Source organism: Arvicanthis niloticus, chromosome X (assembly GCF_011762505.2).
Source record: "Arvicanthis niloticus isolate mArvNil1 chromosome X, mArvNil1.pat.X, whole genome shotgun sequence".
Classification (NCBI taxonomy): Eukaryota; Metazoa; Chordata; class Mammalia; order Rodentia; family Muridae; genus Arvicanthis; species Arvicanthis niloticus.
Genome location: NC_047679.1, coordinates 109997603 through 110022143, shown reverse-complemented (window position 1 = coordinate 110022143; position 24541 = coordinate 109997603). Strand labels below are relative to the sequence as shown.

The window sequence follows — 24541 nt, the reverse complement described above, 5'->3', positions numbered from 1 at the left end:
CCAAGGCTGTCCACTTCCACTGATGCCTGGCAAGGCCACCCTCCACTACCTATACAGATGGAGCCATGAGTCCCTCCCTTTGTGTTCTCGGGCTGGAGACTTTAGAATGCTACTCCAGCTTGTTTCTTAGGGCCATTTGCTTGAAAAATTATTTTCTAGCCTTTTACTCTAAGGTAGAGTCTGTCTTTGTACTGAGGTGGGTTTCCTGTATGCAGCAAAATGCTGGGCCCGTTTATGTATCCAGTCCATTAGCCTATGTGTTTTAATTGGGGGATTGAGTCCATTGATGTTAACAGATGTTAAGGAACAGTGATTGTTGCTTCTTGTTATTTTTATTATTAGAGGTGAAGTTATCTTTGTGTGGCTATGTTCTTTTGGATTTGTTGGAAGAGGGTTACTTTCTTGTTCTTTCTAGGGTATAATTTCCCTCCTTGTATTGAAGACTTCCTGCTGTAATACTGGATTTGTGGAAAGATATTGTGTAAATTTGGTTTTGTCTTGGAATATCTTGGTTTCTCCATCTATGGTAATTGAGAGTTTTGCTGGGTATAGTAGCCTGGGCTGGCATTTGTGTTCTCTTAGGGTCTGTATGACATCTGTCCAGTGCTGGGAGCCAAGACCCCCTTTTCTGCCTGAGAGCAAGTGTCAGTTAAGTAAACATCCTGAGTTTAGGAATACTTTATTTATTGCCCTTCTGCCAGGGAGAAAATATTAATCAGATAAGCAACTCGAGCTGAGAAATGTTTTAATTGCCTTCTTGCTTGTGAGAAAATATTTAGATAAGTAATTTGGGCTAGGAATTCTTGTGGGCTTAGAAAACTCTGCAATTAGGGGATGACCCTGGACCCTGACTGTCAGATGACCCTCCTGCCTGCTTGCCTTTATAACAGCAGCCTGAACAATAAAATTTAAGCACTAGATCAGACATTCAGACTGGTGCTTCTTCCTTGTGTCTCTTGTCTCTTTCATTCTTTCGCCCCCTTCCCTAGGGTCTCTTTGAATCCCCACAGGCCGGGGGAGTTCAGCATCTTCTAGCTTTTATAGTGTCTGGTGTAATTCTTTTTTTTAAATTTTATTTAATATTTTATTTACATTTAAGGTGCCATCCCCTTTCCCCATTTCCCTTCCCTAGAAAACCCCTGTCCCATGCCCCCTTTCCTTTTTGCTTTTATACAATTATTAAAAATATTAATCAAAGGATTTATAAGTTGGTAATGCTCAATCAGAAGCATAACCCAATACCCAACCTAGATATAAAAACTATCTTTGACTGGTGGAGACATGTGAACATCTGCCTCCATGCCCCCTCTCTCTTTCTCTCTCTCATCACCTAGCTTCTCCTCTCCTTCATCTTCTCTCCTTATTCCATCTCTTCCTCTCAGTACTCCTTCCCACTTATCTCCTCCTACATATCACTCTTCCTGTTAAAGTAAAACTTTTCTCTCAAAATACAATTAGAGCATACTTATTCCTAATTGTATCAGTGAGGTACAAGATAGTCCTAATATCCAGTCCATCATTTTGTTGACTAACCAGAACCTCTGTCATCTCTTCTAACTAAAACACTTACTTTTGATCCTGGCTTTTTTTTTTTTTTTTTTTGCTTTAGAATGAAATGTCAGCTGAAAACTATCTACTCAGATCTTTTCTCTCAAAGTAAATAGCCAGGATTGGCTATGAGACTATAGGTCTTCAACCCCATCAGAAATCCAGAATGACTGAGTTAACTGAAGTTATGGGAAGCACTAAACATAGCTTCTAAAACTTAGCCAATTTATAGAGACCGCTGAGCACCTGAAAAGCCCCTATACTACCAAACGTTGGAGCATCAAATCTTTAGCCTTCTGGCCCAGAGTCATCTGACAGACATTAGTGATGCAGGATTATTAAGGGCTGATTACTCTGTCTAGGCAGATATAATCAGTTGACTATTCTGCATGTGTGTCCTTTTCTGGACAGTAATTTGTCTGTAGATGGAAAGAGGCAATTCTTGCCTAGTGGCTGTCACCACACAACTGGAGTAACTCCAAGGATGCTCAATTTCTTCTTAGAATCCACGACAGGAAGCTATCAGGAGCAGACAGGTCTCTAATCAGAATGGACATTAATATATAAATATTTGTAGCGTCAGTTCTGTGGACTTCTGATGTTTTGAAAACCAACTATCCATGTAAGGTAATCTGGACTGTTGTCTGTTCACTCCTCTCAGCTATTTCTAAATAAAATATGGAAAACACCCTAACAATAAACTCAAAGCCATGAATTTGCTATAGTCCCTTAACTTATAGGTTAACCGTCCCAAATCAGTTAAAAAAGTTAAAGAAGGACTTGGTCTAGGCCTTATATTCCTAAATGTGTTACACAGGCACAATGCCCATGAGAGTGTCAATATTCTTCTCACTTTTATATTAATAAGAGGCTTGTACCAATGAAAACCTTAAACTTGAAATCAAAGTAAATTTTGTACCATTTAAGAAATTATAACTTCATCTTGATAATAATTATACAGATTTCTACAAATAGGTTATGGCTATGCAATAAGTTCTAGCTAATCCTCCCTGTTCCAACAAAACCACTACTTTTCCCTAGAAAGACAGACCATTATTAACCACCTTAGTCCCCAAGCCCAGGGAATAGGGGCGCTGACACTTCTTTAACTTCTTCAAGCTGATTACAGGCATTGGGATATTAGAAGAGGGGTGGGGGGGGGGGAAGAGTAAGTTGATAAACCTCTGATGCTGTGTCTTCACTGAATCCAGATGGAATTCCAGGACTTCAGAGGTTTGGGCAGGTCTGCTCAGTATGCTTGATGAGTAGATACACCAAGGCTGAGTATTCTTCTGCTCTGTGATCCGTGCCCTCCCTAGGGTGCCTCTGAACTCAGTTTCCAGAGCGGAACAGATCGGCTGGGAGACTGCTCAAGCCACTGTTATCTAGGCCAGAGGTGGAAGGGGAGTGGTTCTCCACAGGGGCAGGGTCTGGCTGCCAGGTGCCCTCTGGGGGGCTCTCTGCTGCCAGTTGTGCTTCTAAGGCCTAGGGCTGTGGGCGGGTTCTCCTACCTTCTGCTCTGAGATCTGTGCCCTCCCTAGGGTGCCTCTGGACTCAGTTTCCAGAGGGGAGCAGATCGGCTGGGAGACTGCTGGAGCCACTGGTATCCTCTGGTGTAATTCTGATAGGTCTGCCTTTATATGTTACTTGGCCTTTTTCCCTTACTGCATTTAATATTCTTTCTTTGTTTTGTGCACTTGGTGTTTTGATTATTATGTGACGGGACGTAATTCTTTTCTGGTCTAGTCTATTTGGCTTTCTATAGGCTTCTTGTATGTTTATGGGCATCTCATTCTTTAGATTAGGGAAGTTTGCTTTTATAATTTTGTTGAAGATATTTATTGGCCCTTTAAGTTGGGCCAATCTTCACTTTCATCTATACCTATTATCCTTAGGTTTGGTCTTCTCATTGTGTTCTGGATTTCCTGGATGTTTTGTGTTAAGAACTTTTTGCATTTTGCATTTTCTTTGACAGTTGTGTCAATATTTTCTATGGTATCTTCTGCACCTGAGATTCTCTCTTCTATCTCTTGTATTCTGTTGGTGATGCTTGTGTCTATGACTCCTGATTTCTTTCCTAAGTTTTCTATCTCCAGGGTAGTCTCCCTTTGTGGTTTCTTGATTGTTTCTACTTCCATTTTTATGTCCTGGGTGGCTTTGTTCAATTCCTTCACCTGTTTGGTTGTGTTCTCTTATAATTCTTTAAGGGATTTTTGTATTTCCTTGTAAAGGGCTTCTACCTGTTTTACATGTGTTCTCCTGTATTTCTGTGAGGGAGTTATTTATGTCCTTAACGTCCTCTATCATCATCATGAAAAGTGATTTTAAATATGAAGCCTGCTTTCTGGTGTCATGGGGTATTCAGGACTTGCTATGGTGGAAGAGCTAGGTTCTGATGATGCCAAGTAATCTTTATTTCTGTTCTTGGGCTTGCCGTTTGCCATTTAGTTATCTCTAATGCTACCTGCACACACTGTCTCTGACTGGAGCCTGTCTGTCCTTTAACCTTGGTTGTGTTGGAACTCCTCAGAATCCAGCTGTCTCTGTGATCCTGAGATCCTGGTTGAGATAGCTTCTGGAAGTCAGGCTGCTTCTGGAATCCTGAAATCCTGGTATGCCCAAGCTCCTGAGATCCTATGATCTTATTATTCTATGTTCATGGGCATGTTAGAGCTCCTGAGAGTCCAACCTCCTCTGTGTTTGGGAAGCGTGGATGCAGAGCTAGCATCCTAGAACTTCTCCAAGCACTGGTGCAGACCATAAGGGTCCTGCACCACTGGTTGTGAGGGAGTTCCTGGGTCCCAGTGAGTCCCAATTACTCCCTCTTGATGGGAGTTGTGCAGCTGCCCACTCACCTACAATCCTGGACATATTAGAGCTCCTGGGAGTCCAGCCTCCTCTGAGTTTTGGGGGATTGGGTGCAGAGCTGGCACCCCAGGACTACCCTGAGCACCAGCCCACTAATACTTTCTTTTCATGAGAAGTGTTCTACTTGATTTATTTCTTTTCTAAACATCTTTTAAGAAATAGTTTCTTCATAGCCTTCTTGTTCTTTTGAGAAGTAACTTTTTTAAAATTTTCGTACTCTTCATCTTATTTTGGGAAATTATCTATCTATCTATCTATCTATCTATCTATCTATCTATCTATCTATCTTATTCACCACCAACCAAAGAACACACCCAGGCTGGACCTCAGCCTCTCAGCTCATATATAGCAGATGTGCAGCTTGACCTTCATGTAGGTCCTGAAGAACTGGAAAAGCTGTTGCCTGTGTGTGGGATATGTTCTAGTAGCTGGGCTGCCTTGTCTAGCCTCAGTGGGAGAGGAAGCACCTACCCTCACAGAGACTTGAATAGTCAGGGTGAGGGGATAACCAGGGGGACTCCCACCTGCTCAAAGGAGAAGGGGGAGAGGAGGTAGGATTGCGAGAGTAAACAACTGGGAGGGGAGCAGTGAGTGGGATGTAAAGTGAATAAGAAAGAAAGCAAGTAAGTAAAATAAAAGGTTATTTCCCAAAAGATGAGAAAGGGCATAAAAATAAATAAAGTGACTCTTCACCTTCTTTTATTCCTATTATTCTTAGGTTAGATCTTTTCATGGTATCCCAGATTTCCTGAATGTTTTGTGTCAGAAATTTTTAGATGTAACATTTTCTTTAACTGGTGTATCAATTTCTTCTATTGTATTTTCTACAACTGAGATTCTCTCTTCCATTTGCTGTATTCTGTTGGTGATGCTTAGGTCTGTTGTTCCTGTTCTATCCAGTAAGTTTTCCATCTCCAGGATTTTGTGTTTTCTTTATTGCTTCTATTTTCATTTTCAGGTCTTACACAGTTTTATTTATTTCTTTCACCTGTCCAATTGTATATTCCTGTGTGTCTTTAATGGATTTATTCATTTCATCTTTCTAGGTTGGGATTTAAGGTCAGTTTCTTTTGTTTTTGTGTGTTAGGATATCCAGGGCTTATTGTAGTGGTATAGCTGTGCTTTCAAAGTGTCACATTGCCCTGGCTCTTGTTCATTATGTAGTTTGAGGGGGGGGGGAGGGAGGTTAGCTATCTGGATGGTTTTGGTACCTGAATGTTCTTGTTGGAATAGGAATTGGAAAGGGAGTTAACTTAGATGGTCCTGGTATGGCACATGGGTATCCTTCAGCTGTATGGTTCTGGGCCTGCAGGTCTGTATGGTTCAGGAACATCAGGTCGAATGAAAAACAGGCTGAGCAAAAACTAAGAAAATGTGCTTTTGCTCTGTATTTAGTTTCTGTTTTAAAGAAGCAGGGTTTTGTTTCATTTTGTTTTGTTTTTTTGATTAATGATTGAGAACCCATAGAACTTATGTAAATTTAAGAATCTCTTAAAAATATTATTGAGAAGCCAAATCGACTCCATCTTGGGACCAGACTCCATCTTTCAAAAAATAAAAAATAAAAATCCTGAAAACTTAAGCTGCAGCCGAACCCAAGCTGCACTTCCTGCTGTACCAGGAGGCACCCCATGGCTTGTCCTTGGCCCCTACCCCAGAGTTACTTCCTAGCTGCTTTCTAGCAACAGTTAATCAAAGATTAGTCTGATTGTTTCAGATGTACTTTCAGACCATTTGTGATTGTATATTGTCTTGCTTCAGAGTACTCGCCTGTCTGCTTACAATAGCCATTTGATAAGATGCTTGCCAGGATGGATACCCCCTCATTTGCTCCCATTTTCCAATAAAATCTTGTCCTGATGAGAGTTTGGGGCTGCTTCACCAAGCCATCTGTGGGGTCAGCAATGAGTAAGACCAAACTCAATTGTATAATAAAGAGACCCTAATGTGATTGCATCAGAGTTAGCTCCTTGATGTTCTTTTCGGGTTCACGAATGCTTCCTAGTGCAATTATTAACAATTATTAACAATGATCAAAGCCTTGATGATGTAGCTTTAGTAAATAAAAGATTGGGTTCATGCTTTCTGGTTGGGAGAAGGCAAAGGAATGAGAAGGAAGAAAGGAGAGGAAGAATGATGAGAATCCTTGGGCAAAGAGAGAGTACTTGAACTGACAGCTTGCATCCACTAATGACTCTGAGTCATTATTGAATTAGCTCCACTCTCATTCTTGCCCTTTCTCATAACCCTCCTCATCCTGAAGTGGGGCCTCGGTACATTAGATCTATGTTTCTGACTATTCACACTGTAATGGTTATAAGACATTTAAATTAAAGTACATAAAACCCAAATCTTTATATGTATTATCTCTCCTCGCTGGTGGGCCCTTCTTAGAGCCCCTAGCAATTGTTTCCATACCAACAATTGTTTTCTTTGTTTCTAATTGATTTCAGCCCTGGGGTTGATTATTTTCTGCCATCTAATCCTCTTGGGTGTGTTTGTTTTTGTTGTTGTTGTTGTTCTAGAACTTTCATATATGCTGTTAAGTTGCTGCACTAGACTTCATAATGTGTAAGAATCACCTAGGTGGTACGGAGTTTGAAGGTATGAAGGGGTCATGAAAAAAACCTGAGGCTTGGCACTATGAGAGGCCAAGGAAAGACCACTGGAGAAGGGGCAGCCTCAGTTGCAGTTGATGGCCCAGGTCTGAAGGGGCCATGCAAAGAATTTTAGCCTTGGCACCATGAAGCGAGGCTATGAGAGGCTGTTGGTCAAGCCTAGTTGCAGCAGAAGACCCCAGCGTATTGGAGATAGCAGTACTATGGGATTATCAGCAAGAACAGCAGCAGCAGTGGAGTAGAGTCAACTTGAGCTTAGAGTGCTACAGAAGGCAGAGCTGGAGAAGTGACCCAACTTTTTTGGAGGAGCCCAGAAGACTGTGTGTGGATCCTAGACATTAGAACAAGAAGCTATGAAATTGAAGTTGCCTTGGAGACACCAAGATGTTAGAGATGCCACAGCCATGGGATAGCTGCTGAGGAAAGCTGCTAATACAAAGTGGAACCAGTTCAAAGAGAAAAAAAGTTATTGCAGTCATCAAAGCTGAAAGGAGTTAGACAATAGACTTGTAGATGGTGAGTTTGGAGTTTGGCCAGGTGGTTTTTGGTTTGCTTTTGTTCAGGATTTCCTCATTATGATATTTTGGAATGGCAATGTGTATCTTATGATGTTGAAGGTATGTGATCTGCTTTTTAACTTTGATTTTATAGGGGATTACAGTTAAGTGATCAAAAATCTCAAAAGAGACTTTGAACTTTGGACTTTTAACATTGTAGAGACTGCTATAGACTATGGGAACTTTTGAAGTTGGACTAAATGTATTTTGCATTATGCAGTGGCTAGGTATGGCCCCCACAGATTCATATGTTTGAACAAGCCTTTGAGAGCCAGGGAATGGAATGTGGTGGTTTGAATATGCTTTTCCCAGGGAGTGGTACTATTAGGAGGTGTGGCCTTGTTGGAGGAAGTGTGTCACTCTGAGGGTAAGCTTTGAGACCCTCCTCCTGGCAGCCTACAGAGGATGACAGTTTTCTCCTGGCTGCAATCAGATCAAGATCAAACAGAACTTTTAGCTCCTGTGTCATGCCTGCTTGGAAGCTGCCCCATTCCCACCTTGAAGATAGTAAACTGAGCCTGTGAAACTAAGCCAGATCTGATTAGATATTGTCCTTTATAAAAGTTGCCTTGGTCATGGTGACTTTTCACAGCAGTAAAACTCTAAGTAAGACAGCTGGCCTGGTAATCCCTAATAGTAGCAGGCCTCTGGGACTGCACATAGAGCTGGTAGTTCCTAATGTAAGCAGGCCTCTGGTTGTCCTGGGTGTTAGCACAACCCCCCCCCCCCCCCCCGGGAACCAAGCAGAGCTGGTTGTCTTGTTTGGCAGTAGGTCTCCAGGGAAGCCAGCAGGGATGTGGCCTGGGGAGTGGAGTGCAGATCTGAGATTGCATGTAGAGGCATAGCCTGGGAGATGGAACAGGGGGTGGGGGTGGGGGTGGGGTAGACTTCAAGGCTGCTGGGATTGTTGGGGGCTCTGCAGTTGTGGAATTGGGGTGTGGGTATCTTATCTGGTTTTTCCAGGTGGCAGCAGGCCTCCAGGGAGGCAGACTGAGCTGTGGCCTGAGGAGTAGAGTGCAGATCTGGGATTGCAGGTAGAGGTATTGATGAGATGATGGAGGTAGAGTGGATGGGGCAGACCTTAGGGCTTGACATCTACATTATTTGTTAACACTAGAGGAGACTCTAACACAATTTATTTGGTGTAGCAGGTCATTTATTTGTTTTTTACTTCCCACCGAAAGGTATTTCTAATATGCTCAGCACACTGAAGTTGCAGAAGAGATATATGATTGAGTAATCTGGAAACTGTGCAGCAGATAACTTAAAGTGCACTAACACAATCCTAGGAATCTGCATACTGCCATTTGTGTAAGGTTTCTTTTTTTTCGTGGAAATTCTGATTTGTGAAGACTTAGGTTTTTCAAAATTTCAGTATTTGGGAATTCAGTTTGGGACTCTGACTGGAAGGGTTTTTATAAGTTGCAAATTTAGAAACTTGGTATTTCAGAATTTAGGGATTTTGACGTCTCAATATTTCAACATTATAATTGTACCTTTCAGGGTTACACTTGACACTGAATTTGTGCATGTCATATCACAAATTTAATATTGCCATTTGATTTTAAAATCTTATAGTGATGACATGGTTTACCTCATACTGTTATTGTGATGTCAAATTCAGCTATGAATTTGGCGGTCACTAATAAATAGGATGGTAGATAACAACCACAAATGTGCCTGGCATTTCTGAAGATGAAAGATTCAGTTTTTGCTATTCAGCTCTACATGTTTCTCTGACTGAACTACCACCACGACATATAAGAGACTGTTAAACTTCTTTGTCCTTTCCCTAGACCTCAGTAATTGTTGGGTTTTGTGAATTTGACTTTTCTTTTATTCTCCATATAAAAGAGATTATATTGTATTTGTAGTATATAACTGGCTTATTTCATCTAATATAACGTCCCACAACTTCATATATTGTAAAGAAAATCACCTTGATTTTTTTCATCTAAATTGTATCTTATTAAGTATGTGTGCCATAATTTTTTAAAACTCTGTCCATCTACCCATTTGATTCTATTCTGGCTGTTCTGGTTTGAATAAGAATGGCCTCGGGGCCAGAGCACTGAGCAGATCTTGGGTGGCAGCTCTGCCCCCAACATCCAAGAACCCAGAGGAAGCAGGGATTACAGGCGCTCGAACTCAGGCAGTATCTTAGGTAAGCAGACAGCAGGGCCCGCCCTAAACAGGGAGTAACTGGGAACCAAAAGGACCCAGGAAGTCACTCCCAGCCCGGAACACTGGTTCCTTCCAGTCTGGGCCAGAGCACTGAGCAGATCTTGGGTGGCAGCTCTGTCCCCAACCTCCAAGAACCCAGAGGAAGCAGGGATTACAGGCGCTCGAACTCAGGCAGTATCTTAGGTAAGCAGACAGCAGGGCCCGCCCTAAACAGGGAGTAACTGGGAACCAAAAGGACCCAGGAAGTCACTCCCAGCCCGGAACACTGGTTCCTTCCGGTCTGGGCCAGAGCACTGAGCAGATCTTGGGTGACAGCTCTGTCCCCAACCTCCAAGAACCCAGAGGAAGCAGGGATCCCAGGTGCTCTAACTTGGACAGTGTCTTAGAAACTAGTTCTCAGATCTGAGGCCTGGATCAGACCTCTGCCAGGTCTGCTGTTGTGTGGACCCCGGATTCCACCTGAGACATACTGGAAGGTCCACTCAATCCAGAGCCACAGAGGAACAACTGAACTCAGAGCTTCAGACGACATATCCTGAGATATTCTAGAGGAGACACTGCACCCAGAACAGCAGACACCTAGCTGGACTGCTACCTTGGAGGCACCATATCCTGAGGCATCCTAGAGGTACCACTGTAATCAGTGCAGCTGGAAAAGATCACAGAGACATCTGGACCCCTAGGAGATCAGACACAAGCTAGATAACTAGAAAGACAGGCTTCAGTCAGAGACAGCAAGTACAGGCAGCACTAGAGTTAACCAGATGGCAAAAGGCAAGAGCAAGAACTTGAGCAACAGAAACCAAAGTTACATGGCATCATCAGAACCCAGCTCCCCCATCAGAGCAAGCCCTGAACACCCCATCACACCAGAAAAGCAGGAATCAGAATTAAAATCACTTCTCATGATGATGATAGAGGGCTTTAAGAAAGACATAAATAACACTCTCAAAGAACTTAAGGAGAGCACTGGTAGACAGATAGAAACCCTTAAAGAGGAAACACAAAAATCCCTTAAGGAATTGCAAGAAAATGCAACCAAACAGATAAAGGAATTAAACAGAACCATGCAGGATCTAAAAATGGAAGTAGAAACAATAAAGAAATCACAAAGAGACAATACCCTGGAGATAGAAAACCTAAAAAGATCAGGAGTCATAGACACAAATATCACCAACAGAATACAAGAGATGGAAGAGAGAATCTCATGTGCAGAAGATACCATGGAAAACATTGACACAACTGTCAAAGAAAATGCAAAATACAAAAAGCTACTAACCCAAAATATACAAGAAATCCAAGACACAATGAGAAGGCCAAACCTAAGGATAATAGGTATAGATGAGGGTGAAGACTCCCAACTTAAAGGACCAGTAAATATCCTCAACAAAATTATAGAGGAAAACTTCCCTAACCTAAAGAAAGAGATGTCCATAAATATACAAGAAGCTTATAGAACTCCAAATAGTTTAGACCAGAAAAGAAATACTTCCCGCCATATAATAGTCAAAACATCAAATGTACAAAACAAAGAAAAAATACTAAAAGCAGTAAGGGAAAAAGGCAAAGTAACATATAAAGGCAGACCTATAAGAATTATACCAGGGCTGGTGAGATGGCTCAGTGGTTAAGAACACTGACTGTTCTTCTGGAGGTCATGAGTTCAAATCCCAGCAACCACATGGTGATTCACAACCATCTGCAATGAGATCTGATGCCCTCTTATGGGGTATCTGAAGACACCAACAATGTACTTACTTATAATAAATAAATTAAAAAAAATAATATGAAAAAAAAACAATTATACCAGACTTCTCACCAGAGACCATAAAAGCCAGAAGATCCTGGACCGATATCATACAGACCCTAAGAGAACACAAATGCCAGCCCAGACTACTATATCCAGCAAAACTGTCAATCATTATTGATGGAGAAACCAAAATTTTCCATGACAAATCCAAATTTACACAGTATCTCAACACAAATCCAGCACTTCAAAGACTAACTGGTGGAAAACTCCAACACAAGGAGGGAAACTACAACCTAGAAAAAGCAAGAAAGTAATGTTCCAAAAACCCCAAAAGAAGATAGTTACACAAACATATCTCCATGGATGTTAGCCCAAAAGCTTGGATTAGCGAAGACTCAACCCACAGACCACATGAAGCTCATGAAGAAGGAAGACCAAGAGAGGATGCCTCAGTTCTACTTAGAACGAGAAACAAAAATGCTCAAGGGAGCAAATAGGGAAACAAAACATGGGACAGAAACTGAAGGAGGGGCCATCAGGAGACCATTCCACCTGGGTATTCACCCCATGTACAGCCACCTAATCTAAACACTGTTGTGGATGGCTGGAAGTGCATAATGTGAGGAACATGATATAGCTGTCTCCTTAGAGGTCAGCCAAAGACTAACACACTCAGAGGACAATGTTCACAATTAACCACTGATATAATCAGGGGTTTCCCAATGGAGAACTTAGTGAGAGGACTGAAGGAGCAGAAAGGGTTATTGACCCCAGGTGGAAAGCAACAATACCAAACAACCAGAGCCCCCCAGGGTCTAAACCACCAGCCTGGAACACATAGGGAGGGACCCAAGACTCCAGAGGTATATGTAGGGGAGGATGGCCTTGTCGGACATAGGTGGGAGAGGAGTTTCTTGGTCCCATAAAAAAAAAGAGCACACAGTACGGGGTGGGAATGTGAGGTCGGGGAGGGGATAGTGGGGGGGGGGTAGGTATGGTCACTGCCTCATAGAAGCATGAGGAGGGGGATGGGATAGGAGGTTTCTGGGTGGTGGGAGGAAGTAGGCTAAGGGGATAAAATGTGAAACGTAAATACTACAACCAATTTTAACAAGCGGGAAAAAAAGTCTTCAGAACCAACATCTTTAAAAAAAATGTCAGTCCCCTGGGGGTGGGAAATTTTTTTTCTCTTGATACTAAAACTTGTTCTGAGAATTGTATAGTGTAGAATACACAGCCTTGGTGTATCTACTCATCAAGCATACTGAGCAGACCTGCCCAAACCTCTGATGTCCTGGAATTCCATCTGGATTCAGTGAAGACACAGCCTCAGAGGCTTATCAACTTACTCTTCCCCCCACCCCTCTTCTAAAATCTCAACGCCCTTAATCAGCTTGAAGAAGTTAAAGAAGAGTCAGCGCCCCTATTCCCTGAGCTTGGGGACTAATGTGGTTAATAATGGTCTGTCTTTCTAGGGACAAGTAGTGGTTTTGTTGGAACAGGGGAGATTAGCTAGGACTTATTGCATAGCCATAACCTATTGGTAGAAATCTGTATAATTATTATCAAGATGAAGTTATAATTTCTTAAATGGTACAAAATTTACTTTGATCTCAAATTTAAGGTTTTCATTGGTACAAGCCTCTTATTAATATAAAAGTGAGAAGAATATTGATACTCTCATGGGCATTGAGCCTGTATAGCACATTAAGGAATACAATGCCTAGACCCAGCCCTTTTTTAACTTTTTTAACTGATTTGGGACGGTTAACCTATGAGTTAAGGGACTATAGCAAATTCATGGCTTTGAGTTTATTGTTAGGGTGTTTTCCATATTTTATTTAGAAATAGCTGAGAGGAGTGAACAGACAACAGTCTAGGTTACCTTACATGGATAGTTGGTTTTCAAAACATCAGACGTCCACAGAATTGACGCTACAAATATTTATATATTAATGTTCATATTGATTAGAGACCTGTCTGCTCCTGATAGCTTCCTATCATGGATTCTAAGAAGAAATTGAGCATCCTTGGAGTTACTCCAGTTGTGTGGTAACAGCCACTAGGCAAGAATTGCCTCTTTCCATCTACAGACAAATTACTGTCCAGAAAAGGACACACATGCAGAATAGTCGACTGAATATATCTGCCTAGACAGAGTAATCAGTCCTTAATAATCCTGCATCACCAAGGTCTGTCAGATGATTCTGGGCCAGAAGGCTGAAGATTTGATGCTCCAACGTTTGGTAGTATAGGGGCTTTTCAGGTGTTCAGAGGTCTCTATAAATTGGCTAAGTTTTAGAAACTATGCTTTGTGCTTCCCACAATTATAGTTAACTCAGTCATTCTGGATTTCTGACGGGGTTGAAAACTTATAGCTATTTACTGTAAGAGAAAAGATTTGAGTGGATGGTCGTCAGTGGACATTCATCCTAAAGCCAGGTTCAGAACTAAATGTTTTAGTTAGGATAGATGACAGAGGTGCTGGTTAGTCAACAAAAGGATGGACGGGTATTAGGACTATCTTGTACCTCACTGGTACAAATTGGCATAATTATGCTCTAATTGTATTTTGAGAGAAAAGTTTCATTTTAACAGGAAGGGTGATGTGTAGGAGGACTACCGAGAGGAAGAAAAGGAGTAAGAAGAGGAGAAGAAGAAGGAGAGGAGAAGCTAGGTGATGAAAGAGAAAGAGGAGGGAGACAGGGAGGCAGATATTCATGTATCTCCACCAGTCAAAGATAGTTGTTATATCTAGGTTGTCAGTGGGTTACACCTCTGATTGAACAATTCCAAACTTATAACGCTTCTGATTAACATTATTTTAAAACAATGTATAAATGCAAAAGGAAAAGGGGGCATGGGATAGGGGTTTTCTAAGGGGGGGGGAATGGGGAAAGGGGATGGCATCTGAAGTGTAAATAAAATATCTAATAAAAAATAAAAAAAAAATTAAAAAAAAAGAATGGCCTTATGCAGTCATACATTTGAATGCTTAATCCTTAGAGAGTAGCATTATTTGAAGAGGGTTAAGAGATGTAGCCTTGTTGAGGGAAGTGCATCATTGAGAGTGGGCTTTGAGATTTCAAAAGCCCAAGTCAGGCCCAAGTCTTTCTCCCTCTTCCTTTCCCCGCCCCCCCTCCGTCTCGGTCGTTGCCTATGGGATGTCGAACTGTCAGCTGTTTCTCCAGCACCATACCTATGGGCATGTTGCCATATTTCCTCCATGATAATGAAGGACTAAGCCTCTGAAACGTGAAGCCAGCCCCAATTGAACGATTTCTTTTACAAGAGCTGCCTTGGTTATGTTTTCTCTTCATAGCAATAGAACAGTGACTAAGACACTGACTATTTTGATTTAATGCTGTAATCTTATAGGAACACACACAATAATTTATTTAATTAATTTTGTATCTCACTATGATTCAATATATTTTGAGATGATCCAAATAGCTGATTCATAGCACAGCTCTATTTGAAATTACTTTGCACTTACTTATTTTAAGTTTTTCTATAAAATAGGCATTCTGACAATTGTGAGGTGATATCTAATTGTGATTGTAACTGATATTTTCATAAAGATTCATGATGTTAAGCATTTTTCATACCTGTTTGTCATTAGTATGTCTTCTTTTGCTCATTTGCAGTTAGATTTTGTTTGACAGAGGTCTTACTTTGTAGCCCTAGTTGGTACAAACCTAGACCAGGTTAACCTTGAACTCACAAGGATCTATCGTCTTTTTCTTCCTAAATGCTGACATTAAAGGTTCATGTCAACAAACTAGCTCTAGTAGTTTTTTAATGCCATGGAATAAACTAAACGTCTTATACAGTTTCATTATTTATTATCAGATAAGAGAGAAACAGTTGAATAATATACTTTCTCATTCTGTATTTTTTTTTCTTTCTGCTGTTTCTTTCATTCCATGTGCAGAAGTTTCTTAACTTGGCTCAGTCACATTTTTCTGTTTTTTGCAGACTGCTTTGACTATTTGCACATTGCTTTGAGTATTTTGAAAAACCATTCACATATGTAATGGACTCTTCTACTAGGCTGCTCAGTTCCAAGGTTGTTACAAGACAGGAAAACACAATGTAACAGTGTACTACTGTGTTGATCTTTTTCTTTCATTTCTCCCCCCCCCCCCAACAGATGCCATTCTTTGGAATCCAGCTAGTTGTTTGGTGTTATAGATTTATTATCTTCCCCAAAGTTCATGTCTTTGCAACAAGATTATCAAGCAGCCAATAGTGTTGATAAAAATGACCTCTAATAGGTGATGATATAAGGGTCTGCTCCCAACCATGGAATAATATTGTGGCTGTATGTGTGAATTATTTATTGAGAGAGTGTATCTTTTGGATTCTTTGTTTGAGCCAGGAACTCACTGTGTAGAGTTTGGCTGGCTTGGAACATGCTATGTAATCAGGCTGGTCTTGAACTCACAGTGATCTTGCTGCTTCTGCCCTGCAAGTTCTGGAATTAAGGACATGAGTTAACATACCCAGCAAGACTGTGTGTCTTAATAAAAGGATGGCTTCAGCTTCATGCCCCATGTGTCTGCACGTGAACTCTTGACACATTAGGATAATTTATCTTGTGCCAATCATTCCATGGGATCTATTTATTATTTACTCCAAATCTATTTATACCCACCTATTTATTCCCAAATAGGTAACAATAGCAGAACTAGACATGATTCCAGTCAAGTCTCAACTTAAACTTTCCAGCTTCCAGAAATGTAAGAAACAAACCTCTATTCTTTAAACATATCAGCATGAAACAGACTGAAACAGGCAACAAGGCAAAGAAAGCTTGGACAGCTCTGGTAATAGTGTGGCAAGTTTAGAAACCGCAGGATGACCTTTGATTGTATCATTTTTCTATGACTTGCTTTCACCTGCATTGTTCAGTGTGGAAAACATATAGGCCACAGGGTTTGACCTTAAACTTCTGAAAACACACAGCCTTCATGGTTTCCATGGAGATGACTGCAGTGAGGTCAGCATGGATCTTGTGCACAGCTGTGTCTAGGGAGTGTGTCGGAAGTGTGTGTGTGTGTGTGTGTGTGTGTGTGTGTGTGTGTGTTTGACCAGTTCTACTCCACTTTTAGCAAAGTACACAGACAGAGTACTGTTCTCTTGTGCCAGAATAGTTGAGATCAGAGAAAAAGCCAACGGGCATGTCTCTGTCTTCGAAACAGACAAACCTATTCTGACTTGAAAAAGAGAAGCAGTCAGAATATAAAAATCAAGGGAAAAGACTGAGGGCTGAAAAGTCAAGTAAACTCTGGAAAAGGTAAGCAAGAGCAGAGCCATGGCCTGAAGAAAAAGGCAGGGCAGATCAACTCTCTAAGTGCAGACCAAGGGAGGGGCTCAGCTTATTAAATGATCTAAGACAATCTGATGTCCATGAGACAGAGGCAAATCTACAATCCCTTAATCAAGAAATGTGTTGTGATGATTAATCTTGATTGACAGCTCAACAGAACTTAGAATTATGTAGGAGATGAAACTCTGAGAATGTGTGAGAGGCAGTTTCTACTTTGGCTTAATTAAAGTGAGATGATTCACTGTAAAAGTAGACAGCACTTCTCATCTGACCTTTCCTGTGACAGTATTTCTTTTCAGTCTGCCTACATATTTTTATTTACCCTTACATTTTCTCTCATTATGCAGGCTGGGTGTCCTGTTGAATATTAAAAGATGTCATGAAAGAACTGAAGAGATGGCTCAGCAGTTAAGAATATGCATTACTCTTCCAAAGAATCAGAGTTTGATTTCCAGCATGCACACTGGACAGTACACAACCACCCCCAACTCCAGCTCCAGGGGATCTTGACACCCACTTATGGCATCTTGAAGCATTTAAGCTCATGTGTATAACCACCCCACACACAAATACAACTAATTAAAATGAAATAATATTAAAGAAAAAATCATGAAAATAGAAATCTTTGGCTTCTTGTGATGTTAGGACAAAAAGTAATACATCTTACATTAATAAGCATCATATCAAAAGTAGGTGTATTGTTGCTAGTACAACGAGTTCTTTTGTCAGAAATAGATGGTTACATTTTGTTCCTTTTTCATTTGGAGATAATATTCTTTTTCCATTAATATAGTGTGGTGGTTTGAATAGGAATGGTCTCCATACACTCATATATTTGAATACTCAGTTGGCAATGTGGGTTCCAACATTTGATAGTGTGGTTCTAGACATTTTTGGCGCCTAACGTGGGGCAGCAAGATTGAGAGACCCAGTGAGGGACAGCTGTGTGGTTCCCGACATCTTGGCACCCAACGTGAGGCAGAGTGGTCCACAACATTTTGGCACCCCATGTGGGACAGAGCATGAGGATACCCCGAAATAAGCACCTAAACATATAATCATCTAAAACCCAGTTGTCTAGATGCCAGCAAAAGAAGATAATCAGCAACAGCCAGGTACTATACCACTACAAGAGCCCAACCTTCCTACTATAGCAAAGCCCTGAATATTCCAACACAGCAAAGACAAGAAATGACTGTAAAACCATCTTTATAAAGATGATAGAGGTACTTAAAGAAGTGAATAAATCCAAGACAAAGGAAATACTTGAAAGAAATGAATCGAAGTGTTCAAGACCTGAAAACAGAAATAGATGCTCTAAAGAAAATACAAACATGGGGAATTCTGGAAATGGAAAAATCTAGGTAAGTAAACAGGAACTATGGACACAAACATCACCAACAGATGGAAGACAGAATATCAGCTTTAGACAATTTAATAAAAGAAATAGATAAATTGGTCAAAGAAAAATGTTAAATCAAAAAAAAATTCTTGACACAAAACAGGAAAAAGACCAAATGTAAGAATCATAGGAAAAAAAAGAAAGAAAAGATTCTCAGCTCAATGGTCCAGAAAATATTTTCAAGATGAAAAACTTTCTAATTTAAAGAAGGGGGTGCCTATAAGGGTGCAAAAAAGCATGCAAAATGATAACTATATTAGAACAAAAGAGAAAGTCTCCCACATAATCAAAACAATAAACATAGAACAAAATATTAAAAACTGCAAAGGGAAAAGAGCAAGTTATACAAAGGCAGACCTATCAAAATTACATCTGACTTTTCAATAGAAACTCTGAAAGCCAGAAAGGCTAGAACAGTGCCCTACAGACTCTATGAGACCACACATGTGAGCCGAGACTACTATATCCAGCAAAACTTTCAATCATCTTAGATTAAGAAAATAAGACACTTCACAATAAAATGAAATTTAAACAACATCTATTTAGAAATTTGGCCCTACAGAAGAAACTAGAAAGAAAACTCCAACCCAAGCAGATTAACTACACCCATGAAAACACACACACACACAAAAACAAATAATCTCATACCAGCAAAACCAAAAAAGTAAAACACACACACACACCACTACCACCACCATCACTACCACCACCACCATCACTACCACCACCACCATCACTACCACCACCACCACCACCACCACCACTACCACCACCACCAACAACAACTAATAGGAATTAGCAATCATTTGTCATTGATGTCTTTTGTATCAATGGACTCAATCCTCCAGTAAAAAGACACAGACTAAAAGAATGGATGCTAAAATAGTATCCAAACTTTTATTGCATGCAAAGCCACATCTCAACATCAATGATACATATTATCTCTGATTAAAGTGTTGGAAAAAGTTTTTTTAAAGAAATAGATTTTCCAAAGTAATAAAAACCCAAGAAGAAAGCTGGTATAGACTTTCTAATATTTAACAAAATACAGTTCCAACCAAAATTAATCAAAAAAACATGGGAAAAGATACTTTATATCCATCAAGGAAGAACTTCAAAAGATGATCTTTCAATTCTTAACATCTATGCCCAAATAGGAAAGGAAACATTGCTAAAGGTTAAATCACACATCAAACCTCACACATTGATAGTGGGAGACTTCAATACTTCAAGACTCTCACCAATGAACATATCATCGAGACAGAAACTAAACAAATAATAGAACTAACAAATGTTATGAGTCAAATGGACCTACCAGATTTCTACAAAACATTTTACCCAAACACAAAAAATCCCTATTCCTTAAGCACCAAATGGAGTTTTCTCCAAACTTGACCTCATAATAAGTCACAAAGTAAGTCTCATTAGATGCAAAAAATTTGAAATAACCTTCTGCATCCTATCAGACCACCATGGATTAAAACTGGATTTCAACACAGAAACCACAGAAATCCTACAAACTCATGAAAAATGAACAACTCTCTACTGAATGAAAACTGAGTCAGGATAAAAATAAATAATAAAAGACTATCTTGAATTCAATGAAAATGAATGCATAACATTCCTAAACTTATGGGGTACAATGCATGCAGTGTTAAGAGAAAATTTCATAGCACTGAACACACTACATAAAAAATTGGAGAGATCTTATACCAGAAATATAACAGCACAACTGGAATCTCTAGAACAAAAAGAAGTAATTACACACAAGAGGAGTAAATAGCAGAAAACAATCAACCTGATAGTTGACATAAATAAAATAGAAACAAAGAAACAATACAAAGAATCAATGAAAGAGTTGGTTCTTAGGAAATCAACAAGATAGACAAAGCCTTATCCAAACTAAAAGGCAGAGAGGCAGTATCCAAATTGACAAACTCAGAAACGAAAAGGGAGACATAACAACAGACATAAAGAATCATTAGGTCATTTAAAAACCTGTACTCTGCCTTCCTTCTGGTCTGGGCCTGAGCACTGAGCAGATCACTGGCAGCAGCTCTGCCCCCAATCTCTAAGAACCCAGAGAAAGCAGGGATCCCAGGTGCTCTATCCCTGGCATAATCTTAGGTAAGCAGAAAGCAACACCCACTCCAAACAGGGAGTAACTGGGACCCATTAGGACCCAGTAAGTCACTCCTGGCCTGGAACACTGAGCAGATCTTGGGCCCCAGCTCTTACCCCAGTAGTAACACCCACCACACACGGTTCTGACACAACAAAGATAATAGGAAAGACAAGCTCCAGTCAGAGACAGGGCAGGTAGCACTAAGGAGATACAGATGGCAAAAGGCAATCGCAAGAATATAAGCACCAGCAACCCAAGGTATTTGTCGTCAGTAGATCCTAGTTCTCCCACACAAGAAAGTCCTGATTTCCCCATAGTACTAGGAAATCAAGATTTAGATTTAAAAATCACTTCTAATGATGATGATACCAGACTTTAAGAAGGACATAAATAACACTCTCAAAGAATTTGAGGAGAACACAGGTAAACAGGTAGAAGCCCTTAAAGAGGAAACACAAAAATCCCTTAAAGAATTACAAGAGAACACAACCAAACAGGTGAAGGAATTGAACAAAGCCATCCAGGACATAAAAATGGAAGTAGAAACAATCAAGAAACCACAAAGGGAGACTACCCTGGAGATAGAAAACTTAGGAAAGAAATCAGGAGTCATAGACACAAGCATCACCAACAGAATACAAGAGATAGAAGAGAGAATCTCAGGTGCAGAAGATACCATAGAAAATATTGACACAACTGTCAAAGAAAATGCAAAATGCAAAAGTTCTTAACACAAAATGTCCAGGAAATCCAGGACACAATGAGGAGACCAAACCTAAGGATAATAGGTATAGATGAGAGTAAAGATTCCCAACTTAAAGGGCCAATAAATATCTTCAACAAAATTATAGAAGAAAACTTCCCTAATCTAAAGAACGAGATGCCCATAAACATACAAGAAGCCTATAGAAAGCCAAATAGACTAGACCAGAAAAGAAATACATCCCATCACATAATAATCAAAACACCAAGTGCACAAAACAAAGAAAGAATATTAAATGCAGAAAAGGAAAACGGCCAAGTAACATATAAAGGCAGACCTATCAGAATTACACCAGACTTCTCACCAGATACTATAAAAGCTAGAAGATGCTGGACAGATGTCATGCAGACCCTAAGAGAACACAAATGCCAGCCCAGGCTACTATACCCAGCAAAACTCTCAATTACCATAGATGGAGAATCCGAGATATTGTATGACTAAACCAAATTTACACACTATCTCTTCATAAATCCAGCCCCACAAAGGATAATAAGTGGAAAACTCCAACATAAGGAGGGTAATTACACCCTAGAAAAGGCAAGAAAGTAACCTTCCAACAAATCCAAAAGAAGATAGCCACACAAACACAATTCCACCTCTAATAACAAAAATATCAGGAAGCAACAATCACTTTTCCTTAATATCTCTTAACATCAAAGGGACTCAATTCTCCAATAAAAAACATAGACTAACAGACTGGATACGTAAACAGGACCCAAAATTTTACTTCATACAGGAAACTCACCTCAGTGACAAGGACAGACAATACCTCAGAATAAAAGGCTGGAAAACAATTTTCCAAGCAAACAGTCCCAAGAAACAAGCTGGAGTAGCAATTCTAATATTGAATAAAATTGATTTTCAACCAAAGGTAATCAAAAAAGATAAGTAAGGACACTTCATACTCATCAAAGGAAAAATGTACCAAGATAAACTCTCAATTCTGAACATCTATGCACCAAATGCAAGGGCACTCACATACATAAAAGAAACCTTACTAAAACTCAAAGCATACATTACACCTCACACAATAATAGTGGGAGATTTCAACACCCCACTCTCAGCAATGGACAAATAAATCATGGAAACAAAAACTAAACTGAGACACAATGAAACTCACAAAAGTTTATGAACCAAATGAATTTAATGGAGATATATATATATATATATATAACATTTCACCCTAAAAACAAAAAAAAAAAAACTTTTTCTCAGCACCTCATGGTACCTTCTCCAAAATAGATCATATAATTGATCACAAAACTGGCCTCCACAGATATAAAAAGATTGAAATAATCCCTTGATTCTTATCAGACCACCATGGGATTAAGTCTGGTCTTTAATAATGACAAAAACAATGGAAAGCCCACATACACATGGAAACTGAACTACACTGTACTCAAGGATGAATTGGTCAAGGAAGAAATAATAAAAGAAATTAAAGACTTTTTAGAATTCATTGAAAAGGAGGACACATCATACCAAAACTTGTGGGACTCCATGAAAGCAGTACTAAGAGGAAAACTCATAGCTCTAAGTACCTACAAAAATAAACTGGAGAGCATACACTAATAACTTGGACAGAGCACCTGAAAGTGTTAGAACAAAAAGAAGAAATATATCCAAGAGGAGTAGAGGACAGGAAATAATCAAACTCAGAGCTGAAATCAACCAAGTAGAAACAGAAAGAACTATAAAAAATATCAACAAAACCAGGAGCTGGTTCTTTGAGAAAATCAACAAGATAGACAAACCCTTAAGCCAGATTAACCAAAGGGCACAGAGACAGTATTCAAATTAATAAAATCAGAATGAAAAGGGAGACATAACAACAGAAACTCAGAAAATTAAAAAAATTATCAGATCCTACTACAAAGGCCTATACTCAACAAAATTAGAAAATCTGGATAAAATGAACAATTTTCCTGACAAATACCAGATACCAAAATTAAGTCAGGAGGCAGATAAACCATCTAAACAGTCCCTATAAACCCTAAAGAAATAGAAGCAGTCATTAAAAGTCTTCCTACCAAAAAAAATTCTGGGACCAGATGGTTTTATTGCAGAATTCTATCAGACTTTCAAGAAGACCTAATACCAATTCTCTTCAAACTATTCTATCAAATATAAACAGAAGGAACACAACCCATTCGTTCTATGAAGCTACAATTATGCTCATACTTAATCTGCACAAAGACTCAACAAAGAAAGAGAACTACAGACCAATCTCTCTTATGAACATTGATGCAAAAGTACTCAACAAGATTCTTGCAAAACTGAATCCAACGACATATCAAAATAATTATCCATCATGATCAAGTTTGCTTTATCCCAGGAATGCAGGGATGGTTTAATATTCAGAAATCCATCAATGTAATCCACTACATAAATAAACTCAAAGAAAAAAACCACATGATCATCTCACTATATCCAGAGAAAGCATTTGACAAATTCAACATCCCTTCATGGTAAAAGTCCTGGAAAGATTAGGAATTCAAGGCCGATACCTAAATATAGTAAAAGCAATATATAGCAAGCCAGTAGCCAACATCAAACTAAATGGAGAGAAATTTGAAGCAATCCCACTAAGATCAGGGACTAGACAAGGCTGCCCACTTTCACCCTACTTATTCAATATAGTACTGGACGTCCTAGCTAGAGCAATTAGACAACAAAAAGAAGTCAAAGGGATACAAATAGGAAAGGAAGAAGTCAAAATTTCACTATTTGCAGATGATATGTTAGTATATTTAAGTGACCCCTAAAACTTTCACCAGAGAACTCTTAAACCTGATAAACAACTTCAGCAAAGTGGCTGGATATAAAATCAACTCAAACAAATCAGTAGCCTTCTTCTACTCAAAAGATAAACAGGCTGAAAATAAAATTAGGGAAATGACACCCTTCACAATAGTCACAAATAAGATATCTTGGAGTGAATCTAACCAAGCAAGTAAAAGATCTGTATGACAAGAACTTCAAGTCTCTGAAGAAAGAAATCGAAGAAGATCTCAGAAAATCTTGGATTGGCAGGATTAGCTTAGTAAAATGGCCATCTTGCCCAAAGCAATCTACAAATTTAAAGCAATCCCCATCAAAATTCCAAATCAATTCTTCATAGAGATAGAAAGACAATTTGCAAATACATTTGGAATAACAAAAAACCTAGGATAGCGAGAACTATTCTCAATAATAAAAGAACTTCTGGGGGAATCACCATCCCTGACCTCAAACTGTACTACTACTGAGCAGTAGTGAGAAAAACTGTATGGTATTGTACAGCGACAGGAAAGAAGATCAGTGGAATAGAATTGAAGATCCAAAAATGAATCAAGACACCTCTGGTTACTTGGTCTTTGACAAAGGAACTAAAACCATCCAGAGGGAAAAAGGG

The 24541-nt window shown here is 39.6% G+C and overlaps 1 long non-coding RNA gene across 34 annotated transcripts in view; it reads left to right on the top strand.

The window, feature by feature from the left end:
* The window catches only part of LOC117695520 (uncharacterized), an 87201-nt gene extending 69736 nt beyond the window's left edge, over window positions 1-17465 (top strand). For 24 of the 34 annotated variants that reach the window (XR_013105956.1, XR_013105952.1, XR_013105950.1 and 21 more), the window contains one exon: window positions 17205-17465. This is a non-coding gene — a long non-coding RNA (uncharacterized LOC117695520). Of the gene's footprint in view, window positions 1-16200; window positions 16268-16729; window positions 17156-17204 lie in introns of those variants that run through there. The other 10 variants (XR_013105960.1, XR_013105957.1, XR_013105951.1 and 7 more) reach the window with 3 other exon arrangements.
* The last annotated feature ends 7076 nt before the right edge of the window (window positions 17466-24541 follow it).